Genomic DNA, 18,165 nt, shown 5'->3' with positions numbered 1-18,165 from the left:
GCTTTGGGAAGGAAGGCCAGGCCAGCTACATATGGGTTTTATTAAACCCAGCAGTCAGCAGCGCTTACAGAGAAGCTACAAGCATCTCTGTTTGCCTTGCTCAGCAGTACCAGTAGGAGATGGGTTTGAACTTTGCCAATAATGTTTCGGGAATGTTGTTTAATAGTAGCAATCGCATCCTGAAAGTTAGTAGCAGAAAGGAGAAGGAGGTGGGGAGAAATGGCTCTTTCAACAGGAGCCCAGGCAAGTAGGTGCAGGCCTGTATGTGACATTGCTCAGAGGCTGAGCCCTGCTGCGGGAGAGGTTGAGACTGTTACAAAAGATGGGGTGGCCTTTGTTTAGAAGTTATCAATTCCTAGCGTATTGCCTCGTAACTTGACCTGAAATTCATGCTTTCAGAAAGATGAAGTCCTGCAGAGCTAACCCAGCCCCTTTCAAATGTAAGCCACGTGAAACGAAGACATAAGTTTCCTTGCTGGGGGAAAATCGCCTTTTTGTGCTTTATAAATAACCTGCCACTGAAAGTTATTGGCCAGATTGGATTTCTCTCCTGTTGTTTCTGTCTTTGTAGAGATTTTATGTTCCACTGTAGAAGAATGGTGTTCAGTTAATGACTTCCAAAAAAAAAAAAAAAAAAAGCGCTGGTGGTACATAGCATGAGTAAATAACTTTCATTTTCTGGTGTGAGTGTAAAGCCAAAGGGAAAGCAATTATAAATAGTGATAGAAAGTTTGTGCAGGAGGTTTGGGTCCAATGTCTGTGCTAGAGTCTTGTGGTCTTCAGCATTGTTTTCATCCTCAAATGCCTTCAGTCCTTCCGTAATGGGGAAAGGGAAGGGAGAAAGCGGGGGGTTGAATGCRCTATGATTTTTCTTGGTTCTTAAGTAGGGGTTGGTAATGGCTGATGTCCGTGAGTCATCCACAAAGACTAGGGAAACCAAGAGTCTCTTTTCTCAGTCCGGGGTAAAGTGATGCGCTGCATGAATAAACCTTCTTGCAGTTCATAGGTCCAATTGGCAGGAAGTACGTGACAAGTCCTCGGGCTGAGCTTGTTGTTAAATACCCAGTACATTCCCCTTCCCGTTTTGGCGCTTTGACTGAAGCGTTGCTCTGAGAAGTTGTCCCAGTCTCGCTGTCCCGGCACAGCTTTGCTGTGCCTCTTCCCCTGCTTTCCCCTAACTTTCAAGTCCTCTCTCAGTTAAAATGTACTTGAAGACAGTTATTCAGCCACTGTGTTCATTGTGGTCCCCGGGCTGTTATATGAACAAAACCGGAAAAGTAAAACCATATTAAACGTGTTTGATTTCTGTTACCATACATAGTAACATTAGCTTCGGTTGGGTGGTCAGAAAAATGTCTGCTTGTGGCTGTTTGTAAATGTTACCAGTAAAACATCTTTTTTCTAATACCTCCTTTGCATTTTGTGGCCACTTTGAGAAGTGTTTCTGCAGGCGGCAGAGTAGACTTCTGTCACAGCTTTTACTCAATGCTGCTAGATTTCTTTTGTATGACTAATGTGTATAAAGCAAGTAGTAAGAAATAGAAAACCCTTTTGATCAGTGCTGAATAAAAAAATAAATAAACTGGAAGCAGCGCAGCTCTGACAGCAGTTGGGATTCATCTGCTCTACAGACTAGAAAAAACTACAGAAGTGCTGTAGTGCAGAGGATCTTCAACAGCATCTCAGAGAGAAGAGTAGTGCAGTTTAGCAGATGACCCCTGGTATCCATATATCAGCCTCCACCCTACTTAGACGTTAACATCAGTGTACTGGCTATTGAGGAAGCATTGCTGAGCAAGCAGCACTGGTCTGGGACTTGTAATCCTGGCTTTTGCCTTGGCTTCCTTCTGCGATTTTGGATAAGTTTGTGTTTGGTACCTCAGCCATGACACAAGGACKGGGCAGGAGTCTGTTTAGTGCAAAGATCTAACAGCCTTTGGTCTCTCATGACGCTGACTTGGCTTCCTTTCCCTTCACCAACTGTTCTTTTTAATTAACGTCACTAATTAATATCCTTTCTGATACTTACAGGATTTGACAGTTGCTGTATGCCCATGGGGATCGTGTTCAGGGTCACTGTCAGTTCCTTAAGGGAAGCCTACGCTCTGAGAAGGTATGTTGGCAGTATTCACTGCTGTTCTTTTGCTGGAGAGCGGGAGAGTGTCTGTATTTGTCTGAGAGTGAAATATGTGTAAGAGTAATATTAGATGTCAGAAGAAGGATGAAGATACCACTAAAGATGTGTAGCCTTCCAGCAGTGGAGTCTGACCCTGTGCAGGATCATCTGTGTTTACTTCTCTGTTCAGGTTTTTCTTCTTCTTTGCTTGCTTTTCTGATCATGAATTGTCCCAAGCTTACTGCCTGTACTAAATATTAAAGGGAGGAGTAGGAGAAGATTATTCTCTATCTATCAGTAAGAGCTGTTTTTCATAGTTGCTGAAGTGGCCCACCTTCTTGGCAGGCTCTCTGCACGGCTCACAGCGTGTGGAGCTCCTCTGGCTTTGGGTGCTTCCTACCTTCCGCCTAGAGAAGTGCAACTCCTTGTCCAAGGTAGTGGGAAACTCTTAGGACCCATCTGTAGTCTGGGATGGTGCAGGACTCTCCTGCTCCCCACTGTCCCATGGCAGGATGAAAAGTTGGGAGGCTCCAGAGGCTGCTTGTTAACTTGCCCTTTTGCTTGGCTTACGGGTGTTGGTTGGCAGATACCGTGGGAGCGGCCGCTCTTGTAGCGTTCTGGCAGCGCGATGAATAGTTTTTTCCATGCAGATGTAGTGTGAAAATACCAATGTAGAAGGTAACGTTCRTACTTAACTTTGCTGACAGCGTTCTCAGAAGATTGAAAACACATTATAACTGCTCAGTTGGCTCACTGAAAGGTTTTGATGGCTGGGAAGGCTGTAGCCAGCTCCTAGTCCGGGGTACAGATTTCCTCACTGCTTCTCCTGAGCCTTCATCATCGGGTATGCCTGCATCCGTTTCAGTTTGGGTCAGGAGTGTGCTTCTCAGGCTGAGCTGGAGACTGGCACTGCGTGGTGTGCTTTGGTTCACATTGTAGGGCGGTCTCGGGGCATGTAAACTGCCTTCCTTTAGGTGGAGCCGAATAGGAGAGCGCTCTCTCCAACTGCCAGCGGACACGCGGTCTACAGGGCCGCACTAGTTGTGGTTCGGAGTGCGTGGCTGTTGGCTCTTCAGCACGAGAGTTTTGCTCTGCAGCTCTGCTCCTGCGAGGCCATGCTGCTTGCTAATGTAGGCACAACCTTTCTCTTCCCTTACTAAGTACTGTCGTTGCCCTGGCTTTGTTGCCTGTCCTATTAGTTAGCGGCAGATGATTTGTTTAAAACCACCCAGTGTCACCTGACATGTACCGAGAGGGCTTAGCGGGGGTGGCCTGCCTTGATGTTCTCCATGCCTCCCCAGCGGTGGCGGCATTTCTGTGGTTTTGCATGCTCCTGCACAGGAAGCAGCCGCAGAGGCTTCAGGCGAGCTGCAGCAGCCGCCGAGAGCAGCTCCAAGCCTGCAGATGCAACAAGCGGGTTTGAAGGAGATTTTGGAAAGAGGAAAAGGCAAAGGAAACCCTGCCTTTGTTTGCCGAGCCGGTTTCAGGCCGTGAGGTAAGGTCGTTTAAGAAATGACCAAAAAGTTTTCTGGAAATCGAGTTCTTTCAGAAACTTCATTGCAGCAATTGCTGGAAAACAACCTTTGTCTCTCTGCGCTATTGTGTTCACGCAGTTCTGATGAATGGATAAAAGTGCAAGTACTCAGCGAGGCCACACCGTTGAGCATGTCTTCATTTCTTTTCAGTGCTAGTGGCTTTTTCCAGTGAATCACCGATGCCAACGTTAGAGCAGGAGAAACTGTAGCTTTGTCAGTGTCGGACTGTCCTCATTCCCCTGCCCTGGCACGGATGCAGCCGTGCGTGTCGTGCGTGTGTCATGTCCTCGTCATCAAACATGACGAGGCTGCGAGTTGGAGCTTGACTCTAGGTAAGGTCCAAGGTACTTCAGTGTGTGAGACACCTTGGAGAAAATAAATACTGTTTGGTAGCGTTTGCAGAAGGGCAGAAGAGCTGTGTGACTCTGAGGGCCTGCGGAGGAGCTGTTCGTGGYGCGGTGGTGAGTAGCTGGCGTTTCCTGCGTTTCGCCCCGCCTGTAAAGGCTCTGCCGCGCACCCGGCACAGCCTGAGTCACGGCCACCCAGCAAGGAGGCTCTCGGCTGCCTTCAGCGGCCTGCGAATCGCGTCCTCGTCACTAGCTCGTGCGCAGGCTGCTGCGGCTTGCTGCTTCGTTACTGTGCTGCTGTGTGCCGCCTCTGATGGCCTTTAATGGGTTCCCCTCTAGCAGGCCTACACCTGCGATCCCAAGTCGCAGCAGGAGGAAGCCGCTTTTATGTGGCTACTGCAACGAGAACAAATCTGCTGTTGTTTTCTTAAGGTTTCTGTACTTAGAGCAGGCACAGCCTGTAGCAGCTTATTCCCCCCTGGAGAATTACTGCTCTGCCCTGCCTCTGATTGCTATCAGAAGCAGTGGAGTAATGCCTCTGCTGTGCTGCCCGATGCGTCTTTCTGCTCGAGTTACTCAATGTATTTATTGCTTTAAGGCATCAGTGCTCAGCTGCAAAATCTCACCTGGGATCTCTGAAGCTGTTTGGCAGCCTAAGTGGATTCTTTGAGTTGATTACAGTTACCAAGATGCCGACCAGGCTCTCAGTAATTGCCCCTTGTTATACTACCGACAGGTCCACTTGTACCTTGATTTCAATTACGGCATTAATTTGAAGAGGAGAAAAGATAGGGCTGGGTCGCAGGCTGCTTTTTTAGTAACTGCCATTATATTCCCAGCCAACCAGGCAATGCTCCATATATGACCATTGGAATCAAAGTGGAATATTTTGCTTTTTGTGGTCACTCAGGGGAGGTCCGAGAGGTGTGTAAATGAATGCTGCTGGGGGAATTTCAGTGAACATGAAGACATCAGCCTGGCATGCTGAGCTTGAGCCTTCAACTTGCTCTAAGAATTTATGCTTTTTTGCAAGGGTCCATCCCTAATGGCTCTCTTTTCAGAACAGTACTTCATCGTGTTTGGCCTGTCTGAAATGGCCCTTTCGACTGTAGGAAAACACAGTCCTTAACTCGCTTTGTAAAGTGTGTTAGAAAGAATTAGAAAGATTTAGAAACTGTGGCAGATAAGATTTTTGCGAGTCTTTGACAGCACCTGGTCCATCCTCCAGACCTTTGTATTTCAAGGCTGGGCCCGTAGTGACTAATAAGTAGAAGTTAAATGAGTTGGAGGTAATTTTTTTCCCTCCTGTTTGTCAGATGTAGATTTTGGCTTTTGAACGCTGCCGAGCAAAGAAGTTAGTGCAGCGGGATACCTCTTGTGAAGTCAAGGCTCCCTAAAGAATGAAATACATTAATTACGGGAAGCAATCTTTCTTGAAAACCTGGTTCCTCCAGGATCGTCTGGGCGGCGTGGCAAGCACATTGCAGGAGTAGGAGTTGGGGTGGAGCTGTTTCCACTTAATTCCTGTGTATTTACTGGAGTTTAGAGCACTGTGCTTCTGAGCTTAAAGCAGAGCCAGTTAGTAGAGTATGTGCTGCCAGTGCTAGCCAGCTACTTGCACTTTCCTTTAAAAAAGTGACGTTCTGGCTTGCAAGACCTCAATTTAAGGGCAGAGATGTAATGGAAAGGAGAACAGCAAAGGTAAGAGTTGCTTCCACGTGCTAGCAGAGCTGCTTCAGGTGTGCCTGCATCGGGGGAAATGGTGCTGAATCAATTCCCTGGACTCCCGGTGACTCGGGTGGCGAAAGCAAACGCTCTTTCCTTATGTCCCTGAAGGACTGCAGCGAATTTCCTGTAATGCGGTTTTGCCTTCTTTGCTGGCTGTGTGGGGAACAGTTTATCATCCACTTCCTCCGTACGGGTGGTGAGCAATTTGGTTCGTAGGAAATGGGGGCAATATGTGATAGTACGGAATAATCCTCAGATTGTGTAAGGTGATGCTTGAATTAGCATTTTAAGAAGAACGATAAACAAACCAAATTTTGGACCAAGGAAGAGGCTAGTGCCTAGCTGGCTGGAGGAACAGGGGCTGATAAAGGGCTGCGAGGCTCATTGCTCTTACGAAAACTGCATTTTTAGGGAGCAAGTGTGACTTGGTACAGGGGAGTGTTTGCTATTTGCTTGCCAGTCACAAATCTGCTAGCTGAAGGTGAGGGGGAAGCTGAAAAAGCAGATGGAAACTTGATTTTACCCCTGCCCCCTCAATCCTACCTCTCCTCCTCTTTATTTTATTTTCTCTTCAAGATGGGGCAAGTTATCGGAGTTGGAGATAGCTATCTGTTGAGCTTGATGATTCTTACGCGTTTCTGTAGGTTGACTTTGTTCTCTTTTTATGTCTATTTGCATTAATTATTCACAACATTTTATTAGAAAGGGGTTTCTTTTCTGAAGTTTTGTTTATTTTTAGTCAAGGCTTTCCATGTCTAACTGGCAAAAGTTCAGCATTAGCAGTGTAATTTGCAAAGGAGGCAAAAGAAGCAATGTCACTGAATACTTGGGGTAAGGGAAGGGAGGGGGAGGAGAGAAGAAATGTTGCATTAGCTAGCAAAAAATCTAACTGCTGATTTGAAGAAATAACTTGAGACACATGTAAGAGCATAAGGGTTGGCAATCTAAGTTAAGAACAACGTTGCATTTGCTGCAATGGGTAATTAAATAGTTGAGAGTTGTTCAAGTAGTGGATACAAGAGTGCATGCTAGATGGCAAAAGCTGGATGATGGATTTGGTTACCCAAATTGCTGCTGTTTTAGCTCGTGTCAGCTGCCACAGAAGTAAATAAACAGTGCAAGAATGGACTTGGTGTCTGTTTTGTTCTCTTGGAATATTTTTTGTGGGATGTGTCGGCTTATGGGACGGCGTTTTGTGTCTGCGCGGAAGTTAAGTTATCCAATGGATGGTGCGCATAGGTGAACATAGGAATTGTTGCTCAAGGTCCAGCCAAAAGATTGGTAGYTTCAGTGACCAGCTCCAGTGTGGGGTGTTGTCAGTTTGGTATCTGATATCTCTTTGCTCTTTAGGACTCTGCATAAGCAGTTTGTTGAAAAGGATTAGGGGATTCCTCCGGACGTGCCACCTATTTCTCCAGTACATTGGTTTCTTGTGCATTTAACTGTTGTGGGTCTTGTACTGGCTTTTTACATGGAAAAACTACCTTTCAGAGGCACAGGGAGCTTTTTCCCCCCACGGTTCTTGTCCTGGCCTGTTCCCTGACGCTATAACCACTCCTTTTATAGAAGCATCTTTGTTATAGTTAGTCGTAAGGCTGCAAACAAGACTTCTAAGACATTAGGGAGTGGATGAATATGTTCAAAGCCTTTGATACTTGCTCCTCTGACAAATGAGACTTGGCTCCACGTGCATATAAATGATTTGTTGTCTGCTGCTTCTACTTAAGTAGCTGCCCTGCAGGTTAACCCCTGCAGTTTGCTTTGCTCTGTTTTTCACAGCCTCTTGCAGAGAATTGCACAGCGGGTTTGTTACAGTTCCGTTAACAAAATGGGGAGGAAGTTTTTGAGATTCAATTTTCTTTTGAATGTTTGGAAACAGAAGAAAGGGCAAATAGCACTAGGATTTTCTGTATTCATTCGGAGTGGGTGTACTTTGCTTCTCTTCTGCTCTGCTGAACAGTATGGCCTGCAGATAACGGAGATGCATCTTTGTGAAGGAACAGGGGGTGAAACTTTTAAGTACCATTTCAGTCATCTGGTGAAAAGCACCATGAGGACTGAGAGAACAGCACCCATTAACTGTCTAGAGCAGTAATCTTTCCCAGGGGAACTAATCTAATTTAACTTGATAGAAGAATTTATGCAGTGAGGGAACTCTCTTATTTCCTACTTAGCTTCCTGGGAAGATGGGGAGAAATTAAGTGCCAGAAAGGACTCCTTTTTCCCCAGGAGAGCTTATGTGTTCTTAGGACACTTTATCTTCTTACTTTGGAGAACCGTCTGCGTCTGTTGGCAAGGTGGGATTGTTTTAGCTACTCGGCTTTCCCTGGTTCTTAGCAAGGCCTGCAGACTTACTCGTTATCAATGGACTTTCCAATTCCCTGTTAATGTGTAGGTCAGAACATGTTGCCTGATGAGGGCTGGATGTCTGTTTGTCTTTCCAGGTGTCTCAGTGTTGTTGCAGCAGTCAGTCCTGTGCTGCTCCTGCCTCCCCGAAGTCTGGAAGCGGTATCTTCTAGGTGTGGCGGCTGTGCCAGCTCCATCAGTGGCAAATCAATTCCCGTAGTCCGTTTGATCCTGTGGTCAACCAAAAACACAACTGAACCAAATAAACCACCCTGAAAAGTGTTTTCTCCGTGTATTGCTTGAGTTCTRGAAAAGGTGCAGCACTTAAAAATTGAATACAGCATTAGAGTCAGGGGAGTGTAAGTGTCCTTTAATCTGACTTTTGGGATATGTAGGTTTTATAATTCTGAAAAACTTCTTTAGGGAAAGTTTGTGTTAATTTTTTTCCTGGTACTGGTAGTTGTTTAACGGGAATGCCTATCTTATCCCGGCCTTCTCCCTGGATAACATTTCCTTTTCTTTCTGTCTCGTGCCCTCAGAATGCTGGAAGGACACTTGCACATTAGGCAAGTAAGTCTCTACTTCAAATGGCCTTAAGCACGTGAACAGTTCAGCTTGGCTTCCTTCTACAGCAGCTTGTTACAAAATGAGCAAGTGTCTCAGGGCACCCACGGGTCAGTGTTTTCTTCTGAGCTTTGAGACAGCAAGGAGGATTTCACTCTGGATGTTGAGTGCTTGGAGGAGGTATCCACCTCTGGCTTTGAGGAAAATATTTCTCCTATGCGTTAATTTTTACTGGTATTAGTGCACTACGCTTGAAGTACATGGGCGTGTATTGTAATTTGCTGGCCGCCTTTCCCAGGATGATGGTTTGAACATCATCTCCTCAAGTGAGGATCTGATGATTAGTTTTAGCTGGAAGTGTTATGCTGCTGGTGACATTCCTCACTTTTGCATCAAGGTTGTCAAGTTGCCTTTGTCTCTTGGTCTGCTTCTTAGAAGGGCAAGGAGTGATAGGGATTATAGAGTTACRCTGATCTTCTGAATACGCTCCCAGTTTCCAGAAAAAACAAATTCGCTGACTCCCAGAGGCAATGTGTGTGCCTGTGCATTTAGTAGTCATGGGTAGATATTCTCCTCCAAGTCTGTCCTGTTACTTTTGAAACCCTGTAAAACTATAAGTGCTGCGAACACCTCGTGCCAAGTTCTGCAGCACATCATGATGATCGTGTCTTTGGTGCTGTCTGGCTGTTTTAATAAATAGTTTGGTGCTTGTTTTGGCTGGGGCTTCTCCTCAGACGAGTAGCCAAGTGCTAGAACGAGTGACCTAGGGAGGCTGTGAACTCCCTGCCTTTGGAAGTGGTGCCTAGGGAGAGAGGCCAGTGCAAGTTTTCACTACAGTTGATGCTGGTGTCCATCACTTGTTGCATTTTCTGGTCTAGCCTTGAACAACTTCTGGCTGCCCCCACCCCGGTCCGATGTGAGGATTCCTCCAGGCCCGTTTGGGGACAGGACACAATTTGTTCTGGCCTGTGTTTTTATTTTGCAGATTTCCTGGCTTTTGAGCCGGGCAAGAACTTCATTTGGCTGGTAACCTCTTGCTCCAGATAGTCTGGCAAGCAAGGAGTGGCCACGTTGGGGCTAGACTTCGACGTCCGGGTCTTCGTGTGTGGTTGCAGTGGTAGTAGGGCTGTGTCTGGGTTGCTGCGCAGTGAAGGACAGAGCTGACTTTTGCAGTGCCTGTGCTCAGATCACAGCTTTTAAAAATGAAGAGACTTTGTTCAACGTAGATGAGCGGTTTTGACACGCAAGCCTGGTTTTTGGCATTTGGCGGTTCCGGGTTACCCAGCCCTCTAACTATGACAGTGCAAACTGAAGTGCCTTGGAATGAGTTTGCTTTCAGATGTAAAACTCTGGTGTAGTCTTCGTTGACATGCAGTTGTTTGGTGCCTGCCTAAACCACTACTTATCCCTTGAGATGCGCTCAGTTTGTTTTCCTGCTTCGCTATATAATTATTCGCCAATGTGGTGCTTGACAGTTGTGGTGAAACCAGAGATGTGAGGAAAAAATCGCTCATTTGTATTTGCACTATGGCGGTAGTGGTGATCATTATACGGGTGGCGTTTCAGTGACCTGATGTAGAGGCATGAGAGATGTTCGGGCTCTGCAGGCCAGCTGAAGTCCTTCCTGTCCGTTTGCTTTCCAAACAAAGTATGCTTTAGAGCAGTTTCTAACTGCAGTTTGAAAAAGGGTAGGAAAGGAAAGACTGCTGGCCATCTGGAAGGGCTGCTGGTAGCGGGCAGCAGGGAATAATTTCTGAGGTATGGTATTCGCATGAAGCATACTCTCCGGTCGGATCTCRCTGAGGTGCTTTATGAAGTTACCCTTTCCTTGGCCGACTCTTTGGAAAACCCTTTTCACTCTGAGTTTGATTTGGAAAGAGAAACACCCACACAGATGGCTGCTCTTTAGTTGTCATTCACGTTGGGTTTTTTGTGTTCCTTTTTGCATTACTTACCCTCAGGTGAAAAACAAGCTTAGCGCTAAAAACCATATCCCAGAAAAAGAAAGAAACGAAAACACTGAGGATATTCTATGTTTTCGCTTTAAGCTAGAAACACAGCAGACTATCAAATATTTTATCGGTTCAGCAAAAGATTGTGTTGCTTTTTGCTTTTTGGCTGAGTTTCCATTCAGTTAACTTACTTGTTTTCCTCGGATAAAAAAAATACAGCTCTCATCCAGACTTGTTTGGGCTGTGCTTTGTTCCTTGCTTTAATATCGTCTGAACGGTGCCGCTTCTTCAAGACGAATGCTAGCGCTCTGCTTTAGAGTCCTGCTGCCGTCGTCTGGTAAGCTTGGTCTTCAGCCTAAGCTGGTCTCAAAGGAATTGCTGGCTCGTTAAATGATAAGAAGTATTTTTAGGTCTTTGAGACTTAGGGAAACGGTTATTGCAGTTGAAAACGAGGGAGGGAGAGTGACGGCACTGCTGGATGATTTGGGTTTAGTGTGCGGAGGGTTTATAAAACCCAAGTTGTGGCTGCTTGCTTGGATCCCCTGTTGGCTCCGGGATGCTACTGATGGCGCAGGCAATGCTGACTCCAGTTTTCTGGCTGTACAGAAGCTTTCGTCTTGCATTTCTCCTGGCTTTTTAAACATAGAAGAACCGGAGTTCAGTCATTGCTGGCTGACATACAGCTGCGATTGGACTTCATTCTCCGAGTGCTGTTGAATCTGCGTGGATGAGGAGCTCTGCGTCGGGCTGCCAGACGTTAGGAGGATGAGGTCGAGGAAGCAGGTGGAAATGGGAACTTTAAGGCAAGAGTTTCTTGTGGATTCCCAGCAGAATTGTGGCTCGCCAGCTACTTCTATTTTTATGCTATCTAACCCTGCAAAATTGCTGCAGCGGGGCCTGAGGTATGCTTTGATTATTCCAGTGGGAATGCCGGCATGAGGACTTGCCTGCTGTTTCCAGGTGTATTAACTGATCCCTGAAGTATCCGTTTTTAAGCTTGCCTTGGGCAGCTGCTCTTTGGGCCTCGCTGGCCGTGCTCACTGTGGAAACGTGACTGTCCGGGCAGAGCTGGTGATGTGCTTGGGGTCTTGCTGCTGCTGGTTGTGTTGCTCTGGGCCTCCCACGTGTTCGCTTGCCTCTGCGTTGCAGGGGTGACGGCTCCAGCCTTGTAAAAAGCGCTTTTCGAGCCGAGCTCAAGGAGTCCCGCGTACCGTGGGCCGTTTGCCCTGTTGCCTTGTGCATTGTGCTTTCTGGCTCATGCCCTTGCATTGATTAACGCGCGCTGGGACAGAGCGGAGCTGCGGAGGACGGAGCCCGACTTGCCCAGCCGACGCAGCGCCTCCTCCCTCCGGCCCCACAATCGCTCTTTCATTCCCTGTTTTCCCTCTGGCTTGGTGCTACGCAGAGGCAGTCTCAAGGTACGGTGCCGGCGGTCCCGACACCACGGCTTGGCCCGCGCGTGGGTGGGAGCCGCGGCAGCAGCCAAGGGAACAGGGTGGGGAGGCCGTGGGGCTGCAGCCGGCGCTTCCCCTGCGGAGCACGGGCTGCAGGAATCACCAAGCCGGCTAGCAGAAAGCTGCTCAAATATACTCGTGGATTAAAATGGACAAAAATGAGCTCGTGGAAGCTGGAATGAGTGACCCAAGGAAGATGGTTTTTTTGTCTATAGTTTCTAGCACAGGACTGCTGTACTTTGCTTGTGTTACTTTTAAGTGCCAGTCATCCTGAATTTTTAAAAGTATGTCTCTATTTTTCTTTCTTTCCCGAGGGTTTCAGGCAGTGTTTCCCAAAGCTTTTGTGGGCATTTCCCCTTCTTTCACAGCAGCAGCAGCTTTCATTTTTGACCGAATAGCTCAGCGTTGTTCACATTGTCTTCTAATTTTATGGGCTTTTTTCCTTTTGACTCTGACTAAAGCAGTCTCAATGCTTCTGGAGTCCCCAGAGTCGCTTTGCAGAAACATGGGAGCAGTTTTTCCTTTTGCAGACCGTCTCATGTTCAAAGCTTCGGGCAGAAAGGCTCCTTTTGTAGTGCTTACGCTTGGCCAAAGTGTGAGTTTCTGACTGTGATGCTTGTGGGGTTTTTTGTTTGTTTGTTTGGCCAAGTTTCAGCTAAGATGGTGCCAAGTTCAGTTTTAAGCTGGACTTCATATGGAACTGGCTTTATGGAGAAATGTGAAGTTTTTAGCAGTGTAATGACCTCTGCTGCTGCGTGTTTCTGCATAGCATCCTATGTGTTCAATCTGCTTCTTCCCTTCCAGCCCAAGGCCTATTTTTTCCCCTTGCACTGCTCCAGAAATAACAGGCTGTTACCAGGTTCTGTAGGCATGCACGTTGAGCAGACCTGAAAAAACTTGGCGCTGAAGATGTTTCTCTCTTTACCTGCTCTGCACTTGGAAGGCGAGCCGGGCCCCGCGTCTGCGCCGTGTCCATCTGCAAAGCTCCGCTGGTTTCTTAGGTGGAGCCTCGGGGCCACCCACCCGCTACAGCAGGTCACCAAACGCTCCTCAAACGCTAAATAATTACCGTGACCTTGCGGCTTTTCCGCTCATGATCCCACGTTCAGGAGATGTAAAAATGTCCCGGTAATTATTTAGCTGATCGAGTGAGCCCGTGTTGCGTGAGCTCTAACGAACGATGTGCTAATCGGCTACCGCGCGTGTGYTGGGCTTGGCGCAGCGATGGCTGCTCTTGAAACTGGGGCTTCGTGCATAAAGAAATGTGTATTTGCACTTTGGGTAGTAATTGGAAGCAGAAGCCCCGGGCAAAACGCTTTCTTTTGCTGCAGCCAGAAGGGCGAGGGGCGCAGCAAACCCAAGTACTCGCCATAGGCACTGGCAACATTTCTGGGATATTTTGGGACTTCTTAATTCAACCTTGCTTGTAATGTGCCAGAGCACAGAGTTAGGCACGTGCTTATGTGTGTCTTTAGTGTTTTGCTGCAGAGAATGAAGGGCCAGTAACGTGTGGGTCTTTATTGATTGATTTATTTATTTATTTATTAGCTGATATATTACTGTGAGATGACCCTACAGTGCTGCTCCTCACCAGGACTTGTGAAATACTGATGTAGGTTTCCTTTCTCCTTCAACCAGGAAAAACAACGTGAAAAAAGGGGAGCGGGGGGAAACAGGAGGGAGGAGGGGACCCAGGTAGAGATTGCTACCCTTTTCTCAAGTCACAGTTCTCATTTCTCCTTTGAATTAACTTTTCTCCAGTGCAACCCAAAATTTTGCAATAGAATCCACATGTGAGAAACCAGTGGCGCTGCTTCTAGTCAAAACAGATTCAATGTGATCCAACTATTAAATGGTCATAGAAAAATGTTTTGATTAAGCAGCTAGAGGCCGAATGCATGTTGAATGAATTCGTTCCCCCCCTTTGTACAGTAATGAAGATGCCATTAAAGAAACCACATAAGAGAGGAGCATTTCTCAGAGTACCTCTTCTGAGGTCATGCCTTCAGAACTGCAAACTCAAGTGCTTTTAATCCCAATTAAAACCTCTCTGGTTTTTTTGGAGATGCTTTTCCTCGGTTACATTCTTGTGGAAGGGCAGCTGTAGTTTGCAGGCTTGCTGCTGGCAATGGCTCAGCCTCGCAACAGAGATAATCCTCCTCTTCCAGGCTTTGACCRCTTTTCAAGCCGTGCCTCCTCGTGTCAGCCCCTCTGAGAAGCTTGGGGTTAGGTGTGGAAGATACTAATTATTATTTTTTTTCTTCAAAATTATGCAGTGCTTGCTCATATGGACTTGGAGTAATACTCTAAGCATGGTAATGATTTTTGTTTGTGTAGGAAAGAATGTGTTTTCTTTCCTCGCTTAACCTTGTTTCACTTAAGGTTGCCATAAGCAACTGTTTCTACAGTTGTTTTCAAACATCAGCGAAAAATACTGATGTTCAGTCTTCAGAAGGCTTTCTGTGTAGATTAAACGTAGGAATGTTTTAGCAAGTGCCCTAACCGTGTCACTGAAGCATGCCCTAGGTAGGTTTAGTCATGATTACCTGAAAATGTCAAAGCTATAAGGTAGGAAGGTGGTTATGCTGCTCTGTGCAGCAGTTCGAATTAGAATTGTTCCAGGTGTAGTAGGGTGGCTAAAACAGATTGAAGGCGAGTGTAATCCATGCCGTAAGCAGCCCTGGAGTCGAACTCGGTCAATTAAAAAATGCAATATTAGGAAAGGTATGTAATTGACAGTTTTTTGAAGACTGAGATTATTTTTGAATGAAAATGTCATTCCTCCTTTTTCTGCCACTGGACGTGCTGTTCAGATCGCTAGGAGTCTTGTCCCTGCACTGGTGCTTTCTGTCTCTGACTCGTGTCTGGTGTTGAAGGCTGAGTTAAACAACCCTCCAAGGAGGTTGGCTGGTATTTAAGTCAGCCTATCCTCTACCCCAATTAAGAAGCTCTCTTGGATAATTATTTAGAGAGAGAGAACATTTGTAAAAGTAGCTCAATGCCAAGGATATCGGCAACTTAACTGCGCCCAAATAAACCAAAAGGTGTCCTGGGGCCCTAGAGCTTGCTTGAGCTTTCTCCCCAAAGAGGTTTGGCATGGCAGGGATGCAGGCATGTTGTGAAAGAGACTTTTGCTTTCCTGGTGGAAACCCTTTGCGTTAGACTACCTTTGACTCGAGGACTTTGGACAAGTGGAAGGGCCTACAAGTGCGCCCGGCTAATGTTGTCCAGAAAAAAACAGCTGCTGTTTCTGCTTGCGAGTGGTTAACCTGGAGAATCTGTCTGAAAACCTGTTTTCAGCGCTCAAGCAAAGGGTTTGGGTTTGCAGCTGGCATACTCTCTTAAGAGCCTATCATTATAACCTTGCCTTAACATGCAAATTATGTTGTCAAGACCATGAAAGCGGTATGCTAGTACAGCTAAAAGGGCTCCTGTGCCTTCAGGTTGACACGCTGCTCAGGATTGTTTTGGTTTTGCCATTCCGAGTTGGCAAGCTACAGGCATACAAGGCACTCCTATGCTGCTATATTTGCAACCCCACAGAGTATTGGTATCCGCGAATAAAAAAAAAAAAAGGTAAGAAATGCGCAAAATCATCCCCTCCTATCCTTAATAAGACTGTAAAAACGGCAAGGATGAAGTCCAATAAAACAGACTTGGTGTCAATGCTTTAAAAGTTAGATCCGTAACACTTTCTTAATAGCTGCACTTCAGTAGTTATGCACATGAAAACATGATTTAGGTATTGATGCTGTGGTGCAAGCAGCCTGCAAAATGCATACAACGTGCATTTTTAGCTGGGTAAAACTATACTTGTAGACGTAACTATTCATGTTATTGATAGCTATTAATATGTCTAATGAAGGATTGCCCTAAGCATTGGGCTAAACTTGAAAAGTGCTCATGCTTCCTGRATGATTTGAGCTGCATCGATCTGTAAATTGGGCAGTCTCCTCCTCGTTATTGGGAAACGTGACCTTGTTGAAGACGAGTCTTTTGATTAATTCCTATTGTGCATTTTTTTTCCTTCTAAATCTAGAATTACATTTTATGAAAGCAATGATTATCTTGGTTTATCTGAATGATTGTTCTGCCTTAGAAAACCACAAAGGCTCTTCAAAACAAGCAGCTGGCCAGACTGTCTAATTCTTCTGCGATTTTGTCTAATGGGCATTAATTCTTCAGTTGTGAGTATTGCAAAGGAGAGGTTCCTCTGAGGGTTGCAAAAAACTTGCTGCCGATGGTCAAGATAAATGAATGCAAAACACTGAGGAGCAATCTCTTGATCTGGCTTCAAAAAGAAAAGTTGACAATATTAAAAGAAAACAAAACCTAATCCGAAACACACTCCGCACATGTAGCGAGTGTTATTTTGCAAGTAGAAACTATTCTTTCTGGAGTGCCGCAGCCTGTGTGGGTTCCTCAGGCTTGTCTTGAGGAGCAATGAAATTGGGCACGGTCCCTCGCGCGGCACGTTTGCAGTTAGATATTGCTCTCTTTGGCTGTTAATAGTGCCCATTTAAGGCTAGTTTTCTCTGCGGGTGTAAATCATACACTTTAATGAGGAACTTGGCTGCATCACATGTGAGGCATAATACACGTGTTCCAGGTGTAGGGTGGCTAAAACAGATTGAAGGTGAGTGTAATCCATGCTGTAAGCAGCCCTGAAGTTTAACCCGGTCCAAAATTTGGTGGCTGATGCTTAGACCTATGCAGGTCTCTGGGCCGTGCTTTGTAGCTTCAAACTGATTTTTGCTGTAAACGTTAGTCGGAATAGCAGTGTAGTGGATGCTCACGTGATACTCCAAGTTTCTGAGAGATTTTTTTCCAACCAAAAACCTGTGGGATGTCCTCCCCACGAGAGAGGCGAGGAGGTGCCAGCTTGCTTTTGGTTTAGTAAGCTCATCCCTAAAGCACGCTCGGGCTCTGGCAAAAGAGCAGACGTTGCAGGGCACGGGCTCGCTCTGCGTGAATCACGGGTGCGTGTTTTGCACGATCTGCACTTAAACGCTCCACTTGATTTGAGATATACAGCGTTACTGTATCTTTTCCCTAGAGGCTGAGCTATTCACTTGCTCTGGAATTGAAACGGAAAAAAAACCCTACTGTTATTAACAGATTAAAAAGGGCAGTCTGCCAGCCATTCTGATGTACCGTTTACGCTGCAGCCTGGAGCTGGGCTTTTTGTTAAGAGCAACTCAAATAATAATAATTAAAAAAGCGAGCAAACAGAAATAACCCTGAACAAAACAGAAACCAAAACTAACAGAGGAAGCATCTGCTGTACAGATGAACTGCTGTAGGTGAGGGAGGAAAAAACAAGCCATCGGAGACCTCTAAAGGTTTGCTACTTACACCAGAAACCTGCTGTTTTGAGATGGGAGAAGCGGGTGAGTTTTGCAGTCTGCACAGCAGCCTGAGAAGTGCCGCAGCTGTTCCCACCGCGGTTTTTACTGTGCAATCCCAAGCAGAAGGAAGCTGGCTAAGGAAGAGCGGCAGGAGATGCTGAACTGGGACGCAGGAAGGCGGCATCTTAGCTCTTGCTTCGTTTCGGTGAATTAAACCCCGCTTTTCCAGGGCAGCTTCAGTTCTGTTCTCCAGTGTAATCTCACTGAACTGAGGAGAAGGACAGCGAGGAGGAAGGGAGCTGGTTGCAGCACTTGTGTTCATTTTCTGCCAGCACCGTCAAGCAGCGCGGTGCTGTGTCGTGGTAAGGTAGGAGCCCAAATCTCTGGGCTGTTCACCGTTATACTTGGTTTGATAAGTGCTGGGGTGGGTGGGCTTGTTGGCCAGTGCGTTCTGCAAGAAAGTCTGGCCCAAGAGAGATGCACTGGCCCTGCGCGCCCCTTTGGTTCCTTAAGGAAGCTGAGAAGCACACAGTCGGAAAGGAGAAACGACCTGGCTGTGGCCATTGCAGCGGCCGCTGAGAGAGGCGCTTGTCGCTGCAGCAAAGCAGTGTGCTTTCAGTCTGCCCGGGCTCGCGTGTGGCAGCCAGCTTTTCGCTGTGAGCTCAGGGTTAATGCTTTCTTCAGCGCAGCTTTCGCTTGTCATCCTGGGCTACGGATGCTGCTTTACCCCTGAACGCTGGAGGAGGAGGGCTGCTTTTGCTGCTTACTTTCCTTA

At 46.5% G+C, this 18,165-nt stretch overlaps 1 protein-coding gene across 6 annotated transcripts in view; it reads left to right on the top strand.

The window, feature by feature from the left end:
• LOC112962709 (USP6 N-terminal-like protein) overlaps nucleotides 1-18,165 on the top strand; it is an 89,398-nt gene that overhangs the window by 493 nt on the left and 70,740 nt on the right. For 4 of the 6 annotated variants that reach the window (XM_026059132.1, XM_026059141.1, XM_026059139.1 and 1 more), the window contains one exon: nucleotides 2,032-2,113. The gene's annotated coding sequence lies outside the window, so the exon portion shown is untranslated. Of the gene's footprint in view, nucleotides 1-2,031; nucleotides 2,114-17,473; nucleotides 17,753-18,165 lie in introns of those variants that run through there. The other 2 variants (XM_026059140.1, XM_026059135.1) reach the window with 2 other exon arrangements.

The sequence above is a fragment of the Apteryx rowi genome, unplaced genomic scaffold (assembly GCF_003343035.1).
Source record: "Apteryx rowi isolate R43461 unplaced genomic scaffold, aptRow1 scaffold_152, whole genome shotgun sequence".
In the NCBI taxonomy this organism is placed as follows: domain Eukaryota; kingdom Metazoa; phylum Chordata; class Aves; order Apterygiformes; family Apterygidae; genus Apteryx; species Apteryx rowi.
Note: the sequence above shows the minus strand (reverse complement) of the source record. Positions and strands in the feature narration are given on the sequence as shown.